This window comes from Rhagoletis zephyria, unplaced genomic scaffold (genome assembly GCF_001687245.7).
Source record: "Rhagoletis zephyria isolate East Lansing unplaced genomic scaffold, Rhagoletis_zephyria_1.1 Rzeph_scaffold_00040, whole genome shotgun sequence".
Taxonomy (NCBI): Eukaryota; Metazoa; Arthropoda; class Insecta; order Diptera; family Tephritidae; genus Rhagoletis; species Rhagoletis zephyria.
Genome location: NW_016157124.1, coordinates 648,511 through 671,992, shown reverse-complemented (window position 1 = coordinate 671,992; position 23,482 = coordinate 648,511). Strand labels below are relative to the sequence as shown.

Genomic DNA, 23,482 nt, shown 5'->3' with positions numbered 1-23,482 from the left:
AAGGTTGTATTTTTTTTGGTTTTTTTTCCTATTTAATTTTTTTTTTGTAGTGCAGTTGAAGGTAGGTTTGCTGTTGACTTTGGCCCATTTCGAACACATATGAAATTAAATATATATGTACATATATTGCCGGACAAATAAATAGGACCACGACATTTTGTCAAATTTTGACTATTTGTTAATTTTTTATGAAAGTGTAGCTCATTATCTAACAAACATCATATAAAAAAATTCAGACTTTCCACAAAATTTCAAACTTTTTACGTTTTACATTAAATTTTCATATAACATAGTACAAGCTTGAAGTAACTGGGACGTACCGCTAATTTTGGCAATTTATTTTCTGGTATTGCAACGCATTTTCTTCAACATAAAAACAAAGAAGAAGAAAATTACTAACACCGTCAATAAAAAAAATCCTAAAATTAACGTTAAGTCCTAGCTACCTAAAATTTACACTTGAATCGACTAAAAAATCGGATACCAAAATTTTCTCTAATGGATTTGATTAAAGTTTGAAATTTTTGTTTGTTTGCTTTACAAGTTTCTATTCAAATATCCTCCTACAAAAAATACTTTCTATACACTTTTTTTCTGCACCTCGCAAATTTTTTTTCCAATTCAGGACAAATAAAATAAAATGTGGGACCACCTACAAGAGAACATGTAACCAAATAAGCAAATACATATGTAATGTTAAATTAAATAAATAAGTAAATAAAAAATAGAAAAAATCTTTTTTTACTGATAGTTTATTTCCAAAAGTAGTTAGTTGACATCTCATGCAGAGGAAACAAGGGATTTCTGTTTTGCGGCTATCGCCCTTCCTAAGTAGTTAGATACGGCCAAAGGAAATAGCTAATAGTAAAATTGTTTTTTTTTTTTTAATATATCCGTTGAATTTTGCATGTTTTCGAAGACCACAATTTTTGGCCAATTTTTTTAAGGGCAAGGAGTGATTTGATTGTGTCTCAGTGGCAATATTTTTCCTTGAGCTTTCAAACACATTTTGTTTCATATCAAAATATTGCTTCTTCGAAAGCGCTACGATTAATTGGCATTAAATGTTAAATAAGCACACTGTTCTCCTTCGAGTTAGCTCAAATATCTTATTTTTCAGTCGAGAAATATAATTTTGAAATTTTAAAATTACTTAGGTTTATTTTTCTCAAAAACATATGACTCAAAGCATATGATTTATAAAAATATAATTCATTTATAAACCATATATAATATAATAAAATAAAATGTCTTACATACTTGGGCGTACAAAATTTTTCATTCATATTTCCGATTCATATTTAAATGCGATTCATAATTGATGCTTTGAATACCACTGGTGCTATTTTTTCTCAGAAAATGTCCCAAATCGTGTAATAAGGCATATCTAAAGTCTAACCGCTTGACTATTTCGAGACAGTTCGAAGCTTGAACTGCCACTCTCAGACCAATGTGCAAACCTGATCCTCTACGCGCATTGGCCATTTTATCAACAACTGCTTTTTTATATGTATATGCGATAGATATGCAAAACAATGAATGCAGCACTTGAAGAGTATGTAGAAGTAAACATGCGTGGATGCTGGCAGGCCATTGAAGGGGGTGTGTATACAGTTCGATTCCGATTGGACAGCCCTTGAAAGTAAACTGCCAAAATCAAAACTAAATTGTATATTAAACGGCTGAATTGTATGGCGGAAGGAGTGCTAAGAAGAAGAAGTTTAGTAAAGGCCATATCGCCGAACTTATCTTCCCTTGAATTTGGCGTGTCGTAGTCTGCCGTGTTTCTTTCTTATTTTTCGGCTGAAGAGCGATAATACATATGACATATATACAAGTGGTGCTTCGCGAATAAGTACTAACCAACACACAAGCATAGCACTCGCCTATGTGGCGTCCCCTGGTGACCTGTCAACATTTACAAATTTATGGCTATCTCGAAATTTGTATACGTGGTCAAGCTCAGCTGAAGCAGTCCAAGTAGCGGCAGTTGAATTCTTTTCGCTTTTTATTACTGTTGGATAATGTGACGATTGGGCAGCCAAGCGGCCAAGTAGGCAGGCAAGCAGGAAAGCGGACGCTTAAACCAGCTCCAAAATGTACTAGTTAGTAATGTGGCAAATGGTTAAACGATGCCCAAAGCAATGAGGCAAAGATTCTATCTCTTATGTAGACACAAGTGTGTGTTGGCCCAATCAGAAAAGCAGGAGCGTTTATAAATACCCGCCTTCATGAACGGATTTTTCAATAAGACCTCCTATTTGGAAGTTTTATTAGAAGATTGCAAACGAGAAGGTAAATTTCAATGCCAGCGAAAACCCAATAAGTATCTTTTAATAGCCTTGCCAAGGCCACCAAAGCCAAATAAAAGAAAAAAATCAAAGTAGACGCATCGGTGTATGTTTACTGCAAAGTTAAGTTCAAACTGTTTCATGTAAATTTGAATCAGAAGGCCTGGAAACTCTGGCCATTCCATACAAAAGAAAGGGGAGCAAATAATCGAACAGGGAAGTCCTATCGCTTCAAAAGATCCGAAATAAGAGCTGCCAGAAGGCCTCATAGTTTCTAATTTTTCCGACTGGGAATGTTGATATGTACCTACTACATCCATGAATATGAATTTATACACAGAAGGAGGAGAATATTGATGGTGCCAAATGTCGAAAAGTTGAAATGAATAACTCATTCAAAGCCAGACAGGCACGTACAGGCAACCATTCAGATTAAGAATCGAAGGAGGACATGCATTAAATAATAGCTTACTACTGAAAAATGTTTATTTGTAGGTGAAGTTTAATGTATAAAATAAGTAAGAAATTCGTTCGATAGTAAAACAAATTCTGGAAACAAAATAAGGTCATATATTGCACACTTAAATATATATTCTCATATGTGTGTGCGAATATTTAAGTTTAATATCGACTATATTGTTTTCACTTAAGCGAGTTAGGTTCTTAGATGTGCCCATCATTTTCTTACATTTCAATTTCGTCCAAACAATGGCTGGTTCGCAGGGTTAGGACCCGACAGCCAGTGAATATGCCTGAAGAGACTCGGATGATTACCCCCTCAACGTTGACGATTATCGGAAACGAAGCGAGGAGTACTATTTCTGGTTATGCGTCTGGTCTGCGTTATGGTCTGTCGTCACCGCGACATTAACTTAACATAGATGCCACGATGGGATTTGTGGTTAGGCACAGACTCCAATAGTTTGTTTACAGGTTCACAGTCCGCATAAAGCCAAATTCAACAAAATCTGCCCAATTTATGTACTCGCTACGACACCTCATAATCGCCTTAAGATAAATGAGCGGCGCGATTCTATCTCCCAATAGCTTCGTACCCCTGCGGAATAGGGAATCCCAATGTACTTTGCCCCCCATTCACATAAAGGGAGATCCCGCTGTGTGCCCAATCACCGCCGAATAAGCCTTTATAACATCCAAGGTCCTATTGACGCTACTCTCTGAAAGACTGGAACCCTGCTTGAACTAATTGATTGGGCCTTTCCACAAGATTTTCACAGTGTGGGAAAAGCGCTCTATAAGCAAGTTGAAGCACACCAATCCTTTCGTCGATTTTAAAGCCGCTTTTGATAGTACGAAGAACAGAATGACGCTGGACACAACCATCAGCTTCTTCCAAATTGGCGGCTCTTTGCTATTTTTAAAGTTTATGGTGGAATTTCAATAATGAGCGCAATAAGAACTGCCTGTTTTATAAGCGATTTCACTTCCCCTTTAAATATGGACACAGGATTTGTTTAATTTTTTTTTATAATATATCCGACCTTATTTCAATGCCTAAGGATTTGGGAATATTAAAATCTATGCGCTTTCTTCTTTTTAGTTTTAGTAATTAACATCCAAATGCGAGGCAGATGCATAAGTATTCACGAAATTCTTCTTTTTTTTTGTTATGTTGTTGGTTTATTAGCAAAAGCAAATAGTCCCCTATTTTTGGAAAACGCTTTCGTGTGGCTGCCTCGGCTGGCTTCGCAGTAGCGCATCCTATTAACCCAGTTTTCCAAGACCTTAGTGACGGTTTATGGCTCTATATTATGGCCTGAAAGCCTAACGGCCTCAAATCGCTGCTCCGGGGTTATTTTCTCTGAGATGATGCACGGGAAGAAGGAAACTCTCACTTACTAAAACCACTCTGTCCATGGAACTGTCATTCAAGATATTACCTCACAGGTTTGGTTGGCCCACAGGCTCCTTACATATTATGACGGCTCCTTAGATGTTCAGCTCGTCTTAAATCTATATAAATGCGTGCGATATGAGTACACATCTAACGCCACTTCCCACTTGACGCTAACATATAATCTAGTATTTCATTGTCCTGTAGTATGTTTCGTACCACGGGAGCAAGAGAACATTATGTGTTCCGCGTTTTCCCTTATTCCTGTGCCCCTCGGATAGTACGGGGAGTCGTTCTGCCCAAATCTATTGAGCTACTCACGATAAGGACCATGACCCAATAGAAACTTGGTGAGATGAAAACAAGATTCTTCATGAAACTTGCTCAACCATTTTTCAACATTGGAGATGCGGGTCAACCTCCCAGATCACCTTTGAACAACGACTTTCTTCTGGTGCTAGTATATTTCGCGTTAAACTATCGTTGTTCTCAGGCAGTCGATTATATATTATTTTCATTTCTTGTGCTACAATGTCTACTGGAACCAGTAGAGCGAATACAAAGGACGCTTCATCATAAATTGTGCAGACTTAGCAAACAGCGCTCAGTGCCCTAAATCGATAAACAGTTGTTAGTTCCTTTGCGTAATATTTTAACTTCATTGCTTCATTCATATTTTCATCTATACAGTAATCGTTATTGTTATCGAAAGAATAATTTATATTGTTATCGATATAATAATCGCCATTGTTATCGATATAATGATCGATACATTAATCGATTTTTAAATCATTATATTTTTCGATATGTTTATCGATTATATCGGGATGTTATAGGTATATTTATCGACAGTGTTATCGATATCACATCACATTTAGTCACATGATATTATATCTTGGCATCGCATGACATTTCATCACTTGATATTACATCACATAATATGATATCACATCACATGATATGATACCACATAACATGATATCATATGACATTATTTGACATCAACTGACATGACATCCTATGACATGACCTCACATGATATGACATCACATGATATGACATCACATGACATGGTATCACATGATATGAGGTCGTATGACGTTACATTACATGATATGAGGTCATATGACGTGACATCACATGATACAACAGCACATTCTATCACATCACATCGCATCGCATTACCTGACATCACATCATATAACAACTTATCACATCATCGCAAGAGAGTACTTTGGATTATATACTCAGTATCGATAATTTTAGGAATCCGGTACTGTCAATCCTTTAGAGAATCCAGTTCTGAATACTTTTGGTATCTATCCTGCCCAACTGAAACTATGTAGTAAAAAATGTGTATGCAAAAACCTTGGGATCTGCTCTGTATCGCGACTCGAAACTTAATGCGATTTCAAAGGAGACACGAACTAATCCAAATTGATAGTGCCAAGTATTCGAATACGAACGACTTGCTTTTCGACCCCCTTGTTTCAAACCAGGTATGTATTTTTTACAAAATTCTAGAGCTTAACTTTTCCATAAAATGATCTACCAAGAGTCTCACTTTGCAATAACAAATCAATTAACTCAAATTTTTCTAATTACTCGCAAATAACCTTTAAAATTTATAAATTAAATAAAAACTCGCAGGCCACTTACCTTCAACACCAACGCCAATTGACAGCTACAATATTAACAAAACAGCGATGTGAAGTAAATAATAATCCTGGCTGTGCTTCGAAGCCGTCACAACAATTCCGGCGTTGCTATCGGGCAACACTGTGCAACAACGACGACGTGCTGCCACTGTTGCGTGACTTGTTTACAACACGACAGCTGTTTTGACCGGCAACAGAAATGCATTGCTGCCACCGGTGCTGGCGTACTGCTCTTGCTGTTGCATATGCTCCTTCTGTTCCTTTGATTTGTGTTAGCCATTTTCAATTTCGATTTCGATTTCATACTGCCGTGACCACAACAAAAAATCAGCAATCATTCGACCAAACGAGCGCTCGACCAGCCGACGAACGAAGCGCACGAGGTGGCACTTGGCAAGCAAGCTAGCTTAAGTAGCCCAAGAACGCTGAACTTGAACTTGCATTTTGACGGACAGGTTTGCGGCAGCGTTGCACGAGACGACGAACGCGTACGGGAAATTCAACCTTTGCACTACAGTTTGTTTGCTACGAATTTTTTGCCTTTTTATTTCGCTTCGTTACTTCCTTTTCGTTTATATTTTTCACAATTGTTTTTTAATTTTTACTTTTGTATTTTTGTGAGCTTATTTTCTTCGAGCACGATTAATTTGCGTGCTTTCAACGATGGCAGCAGAATTGTGATGCTTCGGACGATGAGTGGCATAGTGTGGCTCGAGATTTATATGACGCTTAACTGTACGTTTATGCTTCACTATTGTGCAACAATCACTCGTTCATTCTGCGTTTGTGTGTTTTCGCGTGTGCCTTTATATAGCTCGAGACGTGTTGCGGCCCCTAAAACAACGCTGAACTAAACTAGGATAAGCGAACCTTGTACTTGAGCTACTTGCTGCATGCGACAAGGACATGTAACGTTGTATTCATGGTTGCGACTGCAGCGCGAGGTTAGAGAATTTGGAGGCGGCCACGTTGGGTGAACGCGACGCGGTTGAAATTTAAAAAAATCGCATGAATATCTTTAGCTTTTGTAAAGTCCTTGCGGCATAAATTTGCGCCAGTTGAAATTTGTATGAGCGTCTTGATACTTTCAGCTCAATTTATCACTTCGTATTTTATTGCTTGTTCTGCCGCGTTTCGTTGCAAGATACTTGCGGCACGTGCGCACACACACACACACACACGCACTTCTGATTTTGTGTTTTACAGTTGTATAATAAAATATTTCTGGTTTCAACTTGTATTTGTGTTGCTTGCAAGCCGGCGGCAAGTATGTTGCATAATACATATTTGTTGACTATTATTTATGTTTATGATTTTGTTTCTATCTTCAATGCTGCTGAGAAGTTTCAAGTGTGGTCCTTGTTGCATGTTCGCTCTTTCGCAGCGCATCTTCTGTAGTGGACCTGCTGACATTTTCACTTAAGCATCCTATAAGTGCGATTGTTGACTTCCTTCTTGCGTCGACATCTCCTGCTGACTGGCAGTCTAGCGTTGGTACTTATGCGTTTTACTTTGGGCGTCCATATCCTGCTGATGTTGCTTCTGTTGCTGCTTATGCAACTGTAAATAAAAATTTGAGAAGCGGAAAAGTTTAAGTTAGAAATTGTAAACAACTTTTTGATAAGTTCTTGTGTCATAGTTTCTTGATATTATCGTTTGCTTTTATTGTTATGTACTTGTGTTGTAGTTCTTGTTGTAGTAAGTTGACTATGTCCTTTTCATAGCTGGAAGAATTTGTCCCTCATTCTGTCCGATTTGTCGGGGGTTTTTATCACAAAGTTATGAGAAATAATGCAAATAAGTTGCAAGACACGGACGTTGCCGCTTGGTTGACTTGGCTTAAAGGCAACAGTGGTCGGAGCCAACAGTGCAGGAGAAAAGAGGGCGGAGGATCTTAGCTTTTTTAGAAAAAATTAGTTGGAGTTATCTACGACCTCTGCAGGGAATGAATGAAACCGATGAAGTTACGGTGGTCAGCTATTTCTCAGCCTGTGCAGTTTTCTAATGCTAAAGGGAAAGTATTAGGGCCTGTCTAGTAGTCAGTTTTGAGCAGGCAGGCAGCTATAGAATAGAGGTCTACCACACCAGCCTTCCACATTTGAAAAGTCTCATCCGAAAAAGTAGCAGAAATAAGAGCCAAGTCGAGTTCAGAAGGACAGCAGTGGCTACAGAAACTCACGCTTCATCGCTAAGAAAATAAGGCACAAAAATCCATCGAGCCGTAAGTTAAAAAACAAAGAATATATGGAAAATTATGCGAAAAGAATAAAACAGTCAGCGCGCAATATAGAGATTAGAAGGTGGGCGTCGGGCGGCGGACGTATGGGCGCGGAAACACCAAAGTGACTAAGTAAACTTCAACGAACTTAAGCTGTCAAATGTTTCAATTAAGTTTGCTTAGCAGACTTCGAGTGTGGTATCGCAGGCGCTGCTACGGAATGCGTTTCTATCCGAATAAATATTTATGTACCTGCAAATGTATATGTGTATATATGTATGTATGTAAATCACCTTACTACTCCGCACCGCATCTCGATTGCTTTACTGGCCGCCCATTGTTTGTAGATTTGTACGCATTTCCTGCGATTTGGATTTACATTTCAATTTCCTGCGCGCGCGCGGATGAACAGATAAACGGTTGAACGGTTGAGTGGCAGCTAAGTGAGTATGTTTCGCTTCAGTGTGATTTTCGTGCAAAATTTCCTGCGTCCTATCCGTTTTCATAATCTGCAGGTAATAATTTCGGATGTGGCCAAAGTAAGTAGGGCACTTATGAGTATTTTTTGTTGTTGTAGGCATTGCTGCCCCTTTCACACACACACATTCGCTTTCACCTATTTTCTCAACAGTTTTTTAGGGAACCGGAAATTTTGCCAAACAAATTGCGCGTATATCCGGTTGCTCAAACCGCAGCATCGCTTACAAAACCATCGTATATATGTATGTATGTGCACACGTCAGTCAAGCACAAACAATAGCTGCTAAACTATTTGGGTCGCTTGTAATTGCCTGGTGCCTTTTGAACCTTAAAATTCCCTACCAAATATGATTGCAGCAACGCAAAATTGTTTGCTTTGTTGGGTCATTTAGTAGCACGCTTTTGCCTAGCTTTAGCTTCACAACTTTAGTGGCATGCTTATGTCACTTTAATTTTGCTTTGTTTGGTTTACCTTTAGCTTTGTTTTTAGGTTATTTACTACCTCGTTTGTACATTTCTGCAAAAGACGCCATTCAAAGTGGCATGCCACGCATACTTGATTTTCTGTGCCAGTGGCAACATACCTACTTTAGTGTTTGCTTTTCCATGCCACACATATTAATTGCGCTGCTTGTTTTCAGCCTGTTGGTTTTTAGTACCCCTTGTTGTTTGTAGTTGCTATGGTTGGTGTGCACATTTCAAATGGTAGTATCCCATTCGTCCTATTTTCCAACATTCAACTAGCGCAAAACGCTTTGTTTTTCTTTCCTTCATATTTATTATAGCTTCTCATGAAAGGTTCTGCTTAAGAAAAGGCTTAACAAACGCCAACTTGCGCTTTGGTTTGATAACAAAAAAGCTAAGTTACTTCACATTTTCCTGAAAAACTCAACACTAATAGCCTCCATCTCGAGCAGCTACCTTCAGAGCTCACGAAAAAAAAATGTCAAATCTAAAACAAAAGTCTCAGCTTAATTCGCCACAGGTTGCCATGTAATTGCTCAGGAAAAAGTGACGGAAACGCACACTTTGCCACTTAAGGAGTCGCATAAACACGACCTCAAATTTATTTATTTTTTTTTACCGACGGGGATTGCATTCCACAACTCCTCATTTGTCCACCTTTCTTCTTTCGTCTTTCGCTTTAATTCATTTCATTTCTAAAAATAAAAGTTGTCCCTACGGCTACTCCTCTCTGCTTCAATCGCACAACTATTCTTTAATCCAACCGCCAGCACAGTCACCTCTCAGTCCGTCGACCGTGCGTCCATGCGTCGACTGGCTTGCCCGTTTGTTAGTCACAAAAGTGTTGCTCGTTTTGTCAGTGGCAGTGGAGCAACTGTCGCCTCGCAAAGTGTCGTCCGCATTGGTTCATTGTCATGGGATGTTGACGGCGTTAACAACATCAAAAATACCGGCGATGGCTGCAGTCACTTCAGCTACATGGGTAGGAGGATGTTGGCGTTGATTTTATAAATGCATCCGGTGTTACAGCTGTGTACGTATTTATGTACTTTAGTGTTGTTCTCAGTTTTCTACATCTTTATTTCGGTAGAATGTATGTATGTATGTACCTATGCTGTTGCTCGACACTCTAATTTAAGAGTTGCTGAATTAGGACACCATAAAGCACGGCACCGGCTTTGATTTTTTTAGGTTGCGCAGAACGCAATGCTCTGGCTAATTTTATTATTGAAAACATTTTGAAAAACACATGCATTTACGAGCCATTACTTTTTAAGTGGTAGGGATTTCGTAAAAAAAATGATGTTATGAAATAAGCTAAGTCGTATTCGAGGAATTTTTTATTTTCTTTTTTTCTTCCGAGATATGATCTGTCAAAGCTCGAAATTTTTCGTCATTCCGACTGGTAATCTACTTTTTCAAATCGTTATATCTCGTGATCTGCTCCTCGTAGAGACTGCACATTAACGTCGTTTTAAAGCGAAAGAAACGGGCTTAATATTTCTTTATATAAGACGGTTATGATTTTACTAAAGCTAACATAGCTATTACCAGTTGAACTTTTCGAAGTTCATTTGCATAGCGAAGACCAGTAAATTAAGGATTTAAAATTACACCATCGTAATCCTTGTTTAGCCGCCCGCATTTTTAATTGTCCATTGCCACTGTCTACAGACATTTGAGCGAAGCTTGCAACATGCTGCATGCAACAATATATATGCATATATTTTTGTAGCGCTAGCTGCATATATTTATGTATGTATGTTTGTACAAACACCAACTTATTCCCCAATGTACCCTGCAGGGAATGCTACTAGTTGTGAACTAATCTTCTAACAGTTTGGTTTTCAGCCCAACTAGTTCACGTTCTATCCTTTTTCAATGTTAGCGACTGGTATTTTTAACATTGCGATGTCTTACGAGATGTCAATTGTCAGGCTATGCATCAGCATCTACTAGTAGAAATACTAGTAACATCATACCAGTGGATCAGATTGTCTGCCAATTCATCCCGCGTGAAAAGCATAAGTATGCCTTTTTGCTCGGGGCGCTCCAACAGTCGCAATGGCCGACAGAGCAAAGCACTCCCGTCGTATCTATGCCTGAGGTCCCAGGTTCAAGTCCTGGTGCAGGGGAATTTTTTTTATTTTATATTTTGTAGTTAATTTTTTATTTATGGTTTTTAGGCAATTTAAAAAAAAACAAAATAATTAAATTAAGTTTTATTTTTGGCGTTGGCAATTCAAAGGCAAATGTAGCTGAACGATTTATTTCTTCGAAGTTGTCAAATTGGTAGGCACATACTAGTTAATGAGCCACTATTTTTTCTAACTGGTTTGGCTTTTCACTGCAGAGTAGATACACGCATGCTCGGTAGTAAACTGAAACTAAGCTGCTGCTCCTACAACATGCAACGTCATTTCAAGTGCACTTCAAAGTCAACGCAACAAAATTGAAATAAAAAAGCCAACTTAAATAAATAGAAATAAATAAATGAAGCTGAGGAAGCGAGTCCGAGTGTGTGCTCCACAGTATGCGACACAAACAACAGTTGCTATGCCATTACTACTCAAGTAGCACTCCCCTGCATAGACGAGTATGCAACAGTCGCAAAGTGGCTATTCAACATTTTTATACACACTTGTATAAATTTATATGTGCTTGTTAGAACATGCGTTTGTGTAGTATAATTTGATCAAAATTGCTTGCGCTTCAGTTTTTCTCCTTCTTCATGCTTTCTCTGTATGGTGTATACGCGTAAACATTCGCTGCCATTGCAGTGGCATGCAACGTGATACGTCGTTCAACAGTGCCCTTGATAACACTTGAAGCGATGTAGCATGCAACTATCGTTACAAGAATTGAAGCAAGGATAAAAATGGGTGAAAAATTTTAAAATAAAAAATGTATTTGGTCGAAAGCATATTGAAATCCTACAAAACGTCAACGGGAAGTGGCTTGAGGAGATCTGATAGCTTACTGCAACAATGTTAACGCCTAAGCTACGTACATACATACATATCAATGACTGAGTGGAAGATCGACCTATTTCGGCAGCCCTACTTCAGAATTTGGTTGAAGAATACATTGAAAATGTGCTGAGATAGGGCGTTTTTGAACCGAACTCTGAGACAGGGCGTTTTCAAGCAACTTGCAAAATAGGACGTTCTTCAACCAAATTCCGAAATAGGGCGTTGCTGAAAAAATTTTCTGAGATAGTTCTAAAAAACTAGCTGCCGAGATAGTTCGATCTTCCACTCAGCCATCGATGTATATAAAAATTATCGACCAGTGCTATTTGCTACCAGCATGTTGCCCCTCGAATCAAAATCGATGGAAATTTAAAAAAAAAATCAGAATAAAAATGTATCAAAGCCCTCTGTATGGCTATTTGCTATCCACGCCCACATAAAGATTCATTCGTGAACATAATCCTTAAAATTTGTATTCTACTTTTCTTTTTGTTTTAATTTTATATTTCCATTCTCCAAATCGAATTTCCCTCTGAAGTGCTGTCACTGCTGCCACTGTTGTCATAAGCATTCTCAAATTACACATATTTGCATATCTCTGTGTTATTGGCTTTCATGATAATGCTATTTGCTTGTCAGTTTATGATATTGATATGACATCAAATAGGTAAGCAAAAATCATATATCACTTGTCAAATTTATTTCAAAGCTGGTTATTTGTGCTCATTTTTTTTTATTGTTTACCACTTTTGGTTATTTGGATCAAATGATTTGAATTTACTTTTTCGCTTTAGCATGTTGCGGAAATTCATCTTATTTAAGTTAGCTCTACAAGTAACGAGGGATGATATAATTTCGGCGTTAAAACTCGATACCAATTTTGTGAAACCTATGAATTGGGCTAGAAAAACTTTTTACACAAAAATGCGTAGATGCTTTTTTCAAAATATTATATAGTAAAAACCTTGGGAATAATCAATATGTGTTTATTATAAAAAAGATAATGATCTAAAAGAATTTTTTTAATTCCATATATATGCCTAGGTTAAGTTAGGTTAGCGGGCTGCCTTCGTAGATGGACTAAGCTGACCATTGTGTTGACCTTAAGAGGAGAGAGGGAAATGGACGCAGGCAGCACGAGGCTCCTCAAGCGACTGATGTTAATTAACTAAAACTCATCGCGAGTGTGAGAATGAGCGACCCAAGGTGCTTAAACCTTGGCTTGCAAAGGCAGGGCACCAGAGCGGCAGGTTTTCAGATGATTTCACCTCCATACAGCTGGTGCCGTAATGGTCATCGATGATGTTTAGCCTTACGGCATGCTAACTTATCATACAGTGACCTGTTAGCAATCCTACCATAAACGGGAGATGTAGCTTCCTTAGTCTCAAGAGCTCCCCAGACCGCTTCCGGTCTACACGTGGCCAGAAGAATTTTGCTACCTTGCATTACAAGGTCTTCGCCTAGCGCAAGGCTGAACTGACTTAATGCTCACCTGTCCAGAAGCAGACCACACGAGTTCAGTGGAGCTCTCAGACCTTCTTAATTCGGAAGTAATTCCTCGAGGGCTCTCTGTCTTTTCAACTCATCGGAAATGCAGTGATTTTGCTGTAAACTGGAATAAGCTTAATAACGAAGTTCGTAATTACAGAATAGCACCTCCGAATAGCACCTTGATGTTGTCACACAAAGGCGCGGAATGGACAGTTTTACGCCTACTCCTACGTTAGTCGGAAACTAAGCTCCATCCTAGGCCATGCAGAATGGTAGTGCCCTCTAATAATCACAACACCACAGTGGCCGCAATAAGACTTTAAGAAATAATAAATAGAATTTTCGGGGCAGCCAAATTGCCATTTGCGAAAAGTGAAAAAAATTTATTTTTGCTAATTATTAGCATTACATTATTGTTGGCAAACAAAACTTAAACCATTTGACATTTAAATAAAGGCGAAGAAAATTAATTGAAAGGACTGTTCAAAGGAGACAAAAGGGTAGTGAATGGCGTAACATTGAAGAATCAGGGAAAGGCCAGGCTTTAGTTTTCTACCAAATGAATAGGGAAGGCGTTCAAAAAGTTTCCGACTCTTATGTAAACCACTTATGTGCAAATATTCATACAGTCAACTAATAGAGTTTTTAACCATTGCAAACTTCAATTTGTTTTCCAACCTTTGCCTAGCTATTTTTTACAGCTATTGAAAATAATAGTTCGAAATGAACTCCTCTATGTCCACCAATTCCTACCACTTCAAACGCAGAATTTCTTTATATAAAACTCTATATTTTTTCTACCAGTGATTGAATGCAAAGGTTGAGCAGTACTCTAGTCAAGGCACCATTTTTGTTTTTTTTTTTTTGTATTTTTGTTAGTGAGTTTTGAATGTCTTTTGTATTCTTTGTTGGCTTTTAAAGTGCGCGTTCCCTTGCCAAAGCATTTCATGCTGGACAATTATTCCTTCTTCTTCTTGAATAGTAATGGCAGGGAGACCTCGTTGGAGCTTTAGCGCCCTTTCACAGGTGAACCGTCGATTTTTCCCGCATTTACATGCCAAGTTGGTAGGAACTGCTGCCCGTATATGCCCCTATTTTATGCTCCGTTTATTTTGTTCTTTTCGTTTCGAAATTTATTTTGTAATGGCATTCATGCCATGCCGCCATATCCCTTTGCTCCCGTATTAAATATGCCTGCTTTTGTTGATTCGACTGTTGAATGCAAGCCCTTTTTTGCGGCCTCATTTTGCTATATACATCTGTACATTAGGGTGACCCACCAAAAATAAATACAGGCTTTGCACTGGAATTATAAAACTTTTTATAATTAAAGACTTCAACCAAAATATTCCGATTTAAAAAAAATACTAAAATAAAATTAGTTAATAATTTAGAAAAAACATAGTTGAACATTTTTTTTTTGTTCATGAAATTATTTCAGAAGGTGGAAAGGTTTAAGCTGGGATGATTTAAGGAGAATAACCTTTTAAAAACTAACTATACAGACGGCCGCTGTGGTGCAGTGGTTAGAAGTGCACAGTACCATTCCGCAGGGCCTACGTTGAAGCACAGTTTCCGACCAACATAAAAAAAAAATATATATAAAATTTTTTTCTAAAAGCGTTCGCCCCTCAGCAGGCAATGCCTACCCACCAAGTGAATTTCTGCGATGAAAACCAACTCATCAAAATACAATCGCCATTCGGAGTGGGCGTAAAAGTGGAGGTAACTCCCCTTGGTGTGACAACATTAAGGCGCACGTCACAAAGCGGTGGAGAAACTCGGCCATACACTAACATATTGTGTAAGAAGCGCTAATTGTCATCATAAAGTATTTATAAGAAACTAGACTTTTGGAGGTAGTTTCAAATAGGTCCAGCTCACTTTATTCATAATATATTTCCGAAATATTTTGGCAGAAGTCTTAAAATATTATAATAACTTTTATAATTCCGATGGAAAAACAGTACCGACTTTTTTGTATGTAGATTGGTGCGCCCTAATGTACAAATAGATATATGCACATATGTATGTGTTAACAATACATATCTACAATTAACGGAGAAAATAAATTTCCTGCTTGCGCACAATTTAATTATGTTAACGCTTTTCATGAATTTTAAAGTTGCCACATATAGTTACTTATACGTACACTTTGCAGCGCCTCTCTTCCGCTGCTTGACAGCGAATCATACACCTTTCATCCCCATGCCATTTCGTCATGGGAGTCGTCAACAACAAAGCATTTTTTTTTTGTATCTGAGATTTTTAACTGACTGTTGGCTCACACGAAATTGTAAGGTTATTTTCCGAACAGAAAGAGGCGAAAGCTAACTTTCGGCCGCCAACAAAGCAGCACAAAGGCCAACTCTTAGTCCTTCGAAAATATTGCCAGCTTTAAAGGCACGAAGGAGTGGAGGTGGTAAAATTTGTTTGCAGACATGTTCATATTTTTAGGTTCATTCGCAAAAAAATGTCATTTGCTTGAAAATATGCACAGTCATATGTGCTTTAAAAATATTCAGTGTAGCGTAATTTCCTTACGAACAAACAAATCGTATTGTGACGTTACATAACCTCCGGCTATTTTAATATTCTTTATTTATACATGAAAATTTAGGAAAAGGCAAAACAAGAAATGCAACTCAAAATAAAAAAGTTCGCCGCCCTTCTCATTCAGCACTTGCCATTGTTATTCGCCATAATTTGTTTCAAACAACCAAACATTTCTGTGCCCCTTCAGTATTTTAATGGCGTTGAATTTAGGACGAAAGTTTGACTTTAATGAGCGCTTTGGCAGGTAACTTCAGGGGCTGGAAACCAGCGGCGATTTCACTCACAGTTTGGAGTCTCTACAGGTTGTGAATGATGAAAGGACATTCTGTGGGAAATTGCGGCATTTATTTGTGCTACGGATTTTCTATGTATATACATATGTATGTATGTTTATTTAAGGAGCAATTATTTCAGGCAGTGCTACATACTTGACATACATTTTACTTTTGATTGTGTGGAGTGGGAATATGTTTGCCACTTATGGCTAACAGATTTGTATACATATGAACAAAAATGGAGGACTTTTGATGAATTACTATTATGTCTTAAAATTGGGAATATTTTTAAGAAAAATTAAGTTTTTTAAATTTCTGGCAAAATTTTTATTATTTAATTTTTTTGTATAAAGAATCTTTTAAAATAAGTAGCTCAAATAATTTTATTTTATTTTTTACCTAGACCTAGAAGATCTTTTCTATCCAGATGATATTTCCTAACCCTCAGGGCCCAAGATATTGTCAGCCTACCTGAAAGGTTCTTCGTAGACGAATTCCTAACCTTAATAACTGGGGTATTGACCGTTTGTTCATTGCCTGGTAAGCATAAATCGGAGGTAGAAGCTCCGGTGAAATACAAAGACTGCTTTATCGATCACACGTTCTATGCATGATGTTGAAAACGTCGATAATGACGTTTAACTTGGAGGTCTTTAAGGCAAAGATGGCAATCCGTCTCATTGAAAGACAAATCCGGTGCACGTGGGAGTGCAGGAAGTTATGGCCGGTTAGGTAGCTCATAAGCTACTTGATGTTGGCTCTTTCCAAGTAATTTATATCTCTCCTAGCAAAGGGATAACCAAAAATTCTTGCCTGTCTAAGGCACTCTAACTCTCCTAGGTACTTACTGCGTTATGAGTTTACCCACTCTTCGATTATGAGTCTCGAGAAGGATCAACTGAGTTCACAAAACAGTTAGGGCCCCACAAGTACAGCCTTTTAAACCATTCTCAAGGTTCAGTCTCGCCCAAATTGAGACTGCTTGTACCTCGGCCTGAAAGACCGTGAACCAAGTACCCATTGCAATAGAAAGTTTTATGCCAGGTGCAAAGACACCCGCTCCTGCTCTGCCCTCCATCTTTATTCAGACTGTGTACCACTGTACAATAATAATAATAATAATAATAATAAATTGGCGCTTGCATATATGTTAGTGTTTGGCCGAGCTTCTCCTACGATTTGTGGCGTGCGCCTTGGTGTTGTAGCACATAAGGAAAGGACCTACAGCTTTACGCCGACTCCCAAGTTGTTTTTCATGGCAGAAATGCCTCAAACCACACTCAATTTGGCCTGTGAAGCATACCGACAGGTGATAAACAGAATTCACAGGGAGTTGGTCTCGACCAACACCGAATCTCGACCTGTCGTGGACGACAAATAGCTTCGTCTGCCTTGGGAGTCTCGCATCACCAAAGCCCAATTTCACTCTGGCTGCTGCAGCAGGTTAGACTCGTACCTTAGTAGATTAGGGCCCAAACCATGTCCGCCATGCAGAGAGACACCCCAAGACTCGACCCATCTCTTCGAATGCCCCCCAAACCCCACCCAACTAACACCCTAGGAACAAACCCAGTCGGTATTGCACGCTTCCTGGGTCTCCCCTTAGTTGAGCTTGACGAAAGAGATTGATGGACAAGCCAATCTAGGCAGGGTTTAGTATCCGCTACAACAACAATAACAACATAAACGTCACCCGGATCACTTTCCACGTGCTAAAGTTTAACAACAAACACTGCGCTTCATATACGAACTCCTGGGCACTTTGATCTTGAAAAATCCCTGACCTGTACCAAACTAATCAGCTTGCAAGCAGTGGACAGGTATGCAAATTTATACTACTATGGTTTGGTGTAGTAGTTTCTAGATTAAAAAACTGTGCACATAAAAATATGCAGCATCTAATTCGCAAGCATTCGGTGTCATCATTCTATGATTTCATTCGATCACTTAGCAAACGTAAGCAATTCTCAAGTGGCGTGCAAAATAATTGTCTCATAATGGAAGTTTCTGTGACCTTTGAGTGCCTAAAGTGGACTTAGGATTAAAGTCAAGCATTAGCACATCTTTTTAAATAAATCCTCTTTAGGAAAGATAAACTACAAAAATCAAATAATGCATTTGTCTGACATCATCTTGTATCAACTTGTCTCTTTTCAAATAAAGAGTGGCAAAGTGAAATGCAAAAAAAAAAAAAATAATTCAACAGAAGAAATATGTATTTAAATTTCATATGTACCTCTCCGCGTCACTCGAACACACATTGTTAACTTACAGACGCGCTTACTTGATCGCGAGATAGTCTACTCTGAACACAACAACAACGTTTATCTCATTTATCACAACGGCAATGGACGGGCAAGCACTAAGTCGGAATTTACAGGAATCTGCTTTTAGGCTCATCAGCTTGTAGGGAGCAGTAAGAAGGCAAAAGGAAGGCGAGGTATGAAAAATTCCTTTGATTCCTTCCATTTAGGCACCAAAAGCACTCGGTTGCAACTGCTAACCTCGCTAAATTTATTTATTCTCTTAAATTTTTGTGTGCAGATGCTGATTCCTTTGTTGTTTTATTATTCACACGCACAGTGCATGTTTTTGCCGTAAACAACACGTTGAGCTGCTGGACAAACAAGCTTGGCCTGCCTTTTGTATTGTGAGTATTTGATTTTGTTTACTTTTCAACTTTTAACGGAAACAAGTATTTGATAACAGCGGAACTAGGCAAGTCAGAGTTGGTTTAGACTTTCTAGCTGACAATGTCTACGATGGAGGCAGGATATTTTTAAATTGAATTTCTGCAAAATTTGCGCACACCTCTCTTGCTGGCTATTTGCCAAATCGCCTTTTCATGAGCTTAACTAACGAAATGAGTAGCCGATTGCACTTTGCTGCCTCAGCAAAATACCTGCCTTGCTGCCTTTCACATTGGCTACGGCTGCAGCATCGAAATGAGGCAACTTCTTTTGCAACGCAGTGAGCAACATTGTTTTTTAAGTAGCGGCTGATATGCCACTTCAGAGCGTTGCCAAGTTGAAGCAACCAAAAAGCGCAAAATCCACAAAAAAACGAAACTTCTACAACTTGGCCACTCAATGAGTGCAGCATCCTGCTGCTGCTGCAAAGGGGCCTCCACTCAAAAAATCGTGAATTTCACTTCATTATTTAGGCTGCTTAATGCGAAATTACCACGCCCTGATCGTGTTGGCGTAGCGTGGCTGTTTAAGTTGCTGCTGCCGCCATCGACATTTTCCGCACGTCTGTGGCAGCTTAATGCGTCGCCAAGGCTGGGATTTGGCAACGCGCTGGCATGCTTAAGTCAATTAGACTGCAAAGCAGTTGTAGTAAACAAAAGTCGCTTGTTGTATGCAAGCAATGTTGCAAACAAGCACATCCGCAAACAATGTAGGAAACTATTTGGAAATATTCAAAGAAAAAAAACTATATTTACTTTGTAAGGCAAAAATGGTGAATTTTTGGTTGTCCATGGGTTTTGGCATTCCATGTCACTTGTTCTGTTTATGCTGTTTATAAAGGAACCATCCAGCCAGCTGGTGCACAAAATTACCTCGCACTATGTAATAACAAAAATGAAGCAAATTGTTCAAAGATTGCAACCATGTCAGATTTCATGGGCACTTTGCATTTCCAATGAAGAAGAAGCACAGAACCCTAATTAAAGCCTGCTGACACACGCATGATTGGCTCTGTACAACGTGCAATAGCAACAGCAGCAGCTGACGCATTGCAATTCGATAATTTTCGTGGAAGCTAAGGAAACCAAATGCTTACTGCAGGTTATTGGCCGCATATTGATGTTGCGCTGTGATGGCAAGCAGCCGAGGGGAAGCAAAGTAAAAGTGTATTCTTTTTTTCGTTTATTGAAAAAAAAATGAGGCGGCAAGCAAAGAAAATGGCAAAGAAGATGGCCAAAATTATTGGCAATTATTCTTGTTATAACACGGTGACAGTTCAGATTGCACATAAGTTACTGCTTTTGAAAATGAGACGGGCTAACAGAGAATTATTGAAGGCATTCGGTTTACAAAGGGAGCTGTAAATAACTGCTAGGAAAGAACTTATAGAATCCGGATTGAAAAGAAACCAATGAAATACTGGGGGTTAAGTTAGGTTATGGTGATCAGATGGTACCTACACTGGCACCCCGAAAGCAACCAAAGGATAGAACGCCACCATTACCTTTCTTAAAGCGATTCTATAATGTGGAGTCTTCTGAGACTGATTGTTGGTTTATACTGAATACTCCAGAAGTGACTCTGGGGTCAGGATCTGAGGTGTTTAACGAAGATAATGGGGATAAGCTTCACTCATCTCTTAGGAAATATGTTTCAGTCTTCGAGGCAGATATATTTGCAAGGGTAAGGAGTTTACGTGTCAGAAGTGACAGCCAAGGTGCACTTAAGATATTGGCCAGCCCTCTAACTACTTCCAACCTAGTTCGGCATTGACCCAAGTGGCCCAACCATTAGATGGTTACAAGGTGCGGCAAACTGCCAAGGTCTGTGTGCCTCTTATGGTGTGATTATGGAAAATTAACGTAACTTACAGGCTCTCCCTTAAAAATTCTCTTAAATGGATGTTATTAGTTAAGTTAAGTTGCCATAATCAGGCGTTTACTTTCACCAGCGGCGTAGTTCTGGCCATCGGGAAGATAAAAAGTGTGCGTATATTGCAACTTGCTTTCAAGTTCTTGATACGCGTAACCTTCAAGTTAAAGAAGAGTGAGTTTGTGTGCACCCGAGTAGAGAATTATGGCTGAGATTGTTGCAGTATTGCAATGATTTATAAAATCAACAAACTGCCAGCGAGGCTAGTAATCAGTCTGGTTGGGGCTACAGGTAAGCTGATTTTGATATCACGCCTTTCATGCCACAACAACAGCAAACACTCACAGTATTCTCGGAGTTGTGTGTGTATTGGTGCGCAACGAAAAGTTGTTAGCACTCAAGGTGTGCACTTACAAAGTATCTTATAGATACATATATATGAAGATGCATATGCATGCAACTGTGCATAGCTAGCTAGCTGCATATTCAATCATAAGCCAAACGATTCATCATTCAAAATTTGACATTTGACGAAGGGTGCGGGTGGTGAGTTGTTAGCAATGTATGGAAAACAGTTAGCGTCCGTCCAGGATGAAGCACTTTGCCGCTGGTATGTATCACTCTTAAAATCAGCTTAAAATAGTTATGTACTTTGAATAAAGCAATCAAGCACTCACTTTTGTTTAACTTCTTTGCAGGAACTGACTATTCCAACTACGCATAGGAGTAAGGGAGTAAGTAGATTTGGTTGGCACACTATTCGTGCTCTCTCATATTTATGTAGGCCGCCTTAATTCACTTTCAATGTTTGTTATTTCATAAATCTGTAAAAGGACGAAAACATAAAAACAAATAAGCCAAATTAACTTCATTTGAACAATTGTAGGTAGCAATGCATTGCAAATATATGGAAGTACATTAAGGCGGTCCAAAAATGCACGTGCAAAATTGAAGTCAAAATTTTAATGCTCCCACCTGAAAGCATTCAAAGTTTTCTATATAGCTATTTTATAAGGGGAAAAATCAACTTTTCATGGGAAATTCATGAAAATCAATATTTTTTGATCGGAAATCTCTGTTTGTATTCAAAAAACTTCCAATAATAATAACAAATTGTTTATTTTACGATTTTTTAATACTGAAGATATTTTATGCGTCCCACCATTGCATATTTTAGGGTTTTTTGAGGACCTATAAAAACTGGTTAATATAAAAAATTGCTAAATAAATAATTATGTATCATTATTGGAAGTCTCCTGAAGGAAAACATAGTTTTCCGACCGAAAAATATTGATTTTCATGAATTCCATAAAATTTCCACGAAAAATTGTTTGTTTTTTTTTTCAAATATAAAATACATAGAAAACTTTGAGCGAATCTAATTATTTTTTGGTTTGAAAATAAAAAAACAGGGGTGTATTTTTTCGATACAGAACAATCCTAGGTGGTAAAAGCTTTAAAATTCCGACTTAACTTTTTTTTTTATCACCCTATGTATATATGTATGTATGTTACTGTGTATATGTATGTATTTATGTTAAGTGTTTGTGCACAACGCTTATCACTAGACTTCGAACATAGCTATTGAAGAAAGTTTAATGTTATGTTATAGATTCTAATTTATTTGACTTTTAAATGCAATCTATTATTCTTAGTTTATGTTTACATCCATTTAGTGTCTTCTGTATTTTCATTATTTTTGATAGTCTGCCTACGGCTCACCTCATATTCCACTCCTCTTTTTTGTCTTTCCGTTCGGGTTGCACGATTTGGGTCACCTATTTTCTTGCATCCATAAATCTTACCAGCGAGTTGCGCATTTGGCATATTGATAAATTGTTAATTGACATATTTTTAATGGCTATATAGGTAGGTGTGTATGTGTGTTGACATGCATTGATGGCTAAATAGTTGCTAGAACTTTTTGGAACCGAGATTTTTACTGCTTTACGAGTACTTATTACATTTTTTTGTATATCAAATGCCCTTTTGTTATTCTTAAACAGCAGCATCATAAGTAATACACTATCAATCCTTGATAAAACTTTCGTTGATTCAAGCTAATTTTTATGTCGCTAACGTATGTATATCCCAAATAAGTAAAAACAGTTAAATAATTTATTTTTAACCCATTATTGTATTTTTAACCAGTTCTTTGGGAGCTACACATTTTACTAATTTATTCATCATAAGCAAATAGGTAAAAATAATTGTTTGCCTTAATCGCATAGATGGATGAGTTATATCACAGTAAACACAGTCACTAACGTTAGAGAAACGTTGTGAGTTCACATTACAATTCGAATGAGGTTCTCGAATCGAAGGTAAGAGAACTATGTTAGAATTCGATACGAGAATTATTAAAAAAATACTGGACATTAGAAACCAATTAGAATTCAACGTTAAAATCCGATTAGATATCTAACATTCTTCTCGATATCGATAACTAATTCTCCTCTTTGTAGAGAGTGCTAGTTATAGTTCACGACAGTTTCCCTTATCGTCTTTTAACCTTCTACCTCAGAGAAACAAATTCGAACTCGAATCACTTTCTAATCTTTCTCTAATCGAAATATTTGTTGGAATGTCAAAAAGTTATATCTGAAAAGTTAGTTGTGTAGGAGATATACTTATAGAGCACCGATATTAATGATTT

General features: G+C 38.0%; 1 long non-coding RNA gene across 1 annotated transcript in view; it reads right to left on the bottom strand.

Moving 5' to 3' along the window:
* Positions 1–23,482, bottom strand: part of LOC108366694 (uncharacterized) — a 48,906-nt gene that overhangs the window by 6,298 nt on the left and 19,126 nt on the right. The window contains exons 2-3 of the long non-coding RNA XR_001848145.1: positions 21,504–21,650; positions 5,806–7,364 (exon numbers count right to left, since the gene is read on the bottom strand). This is a non-coding gene — a long non-coding RNA (uncharacterized LOC108366694). The remainder of the gene's footprint in view (positions 1–5,805; positions 7,365–21,503; positions 21,651–23,482) is intronic.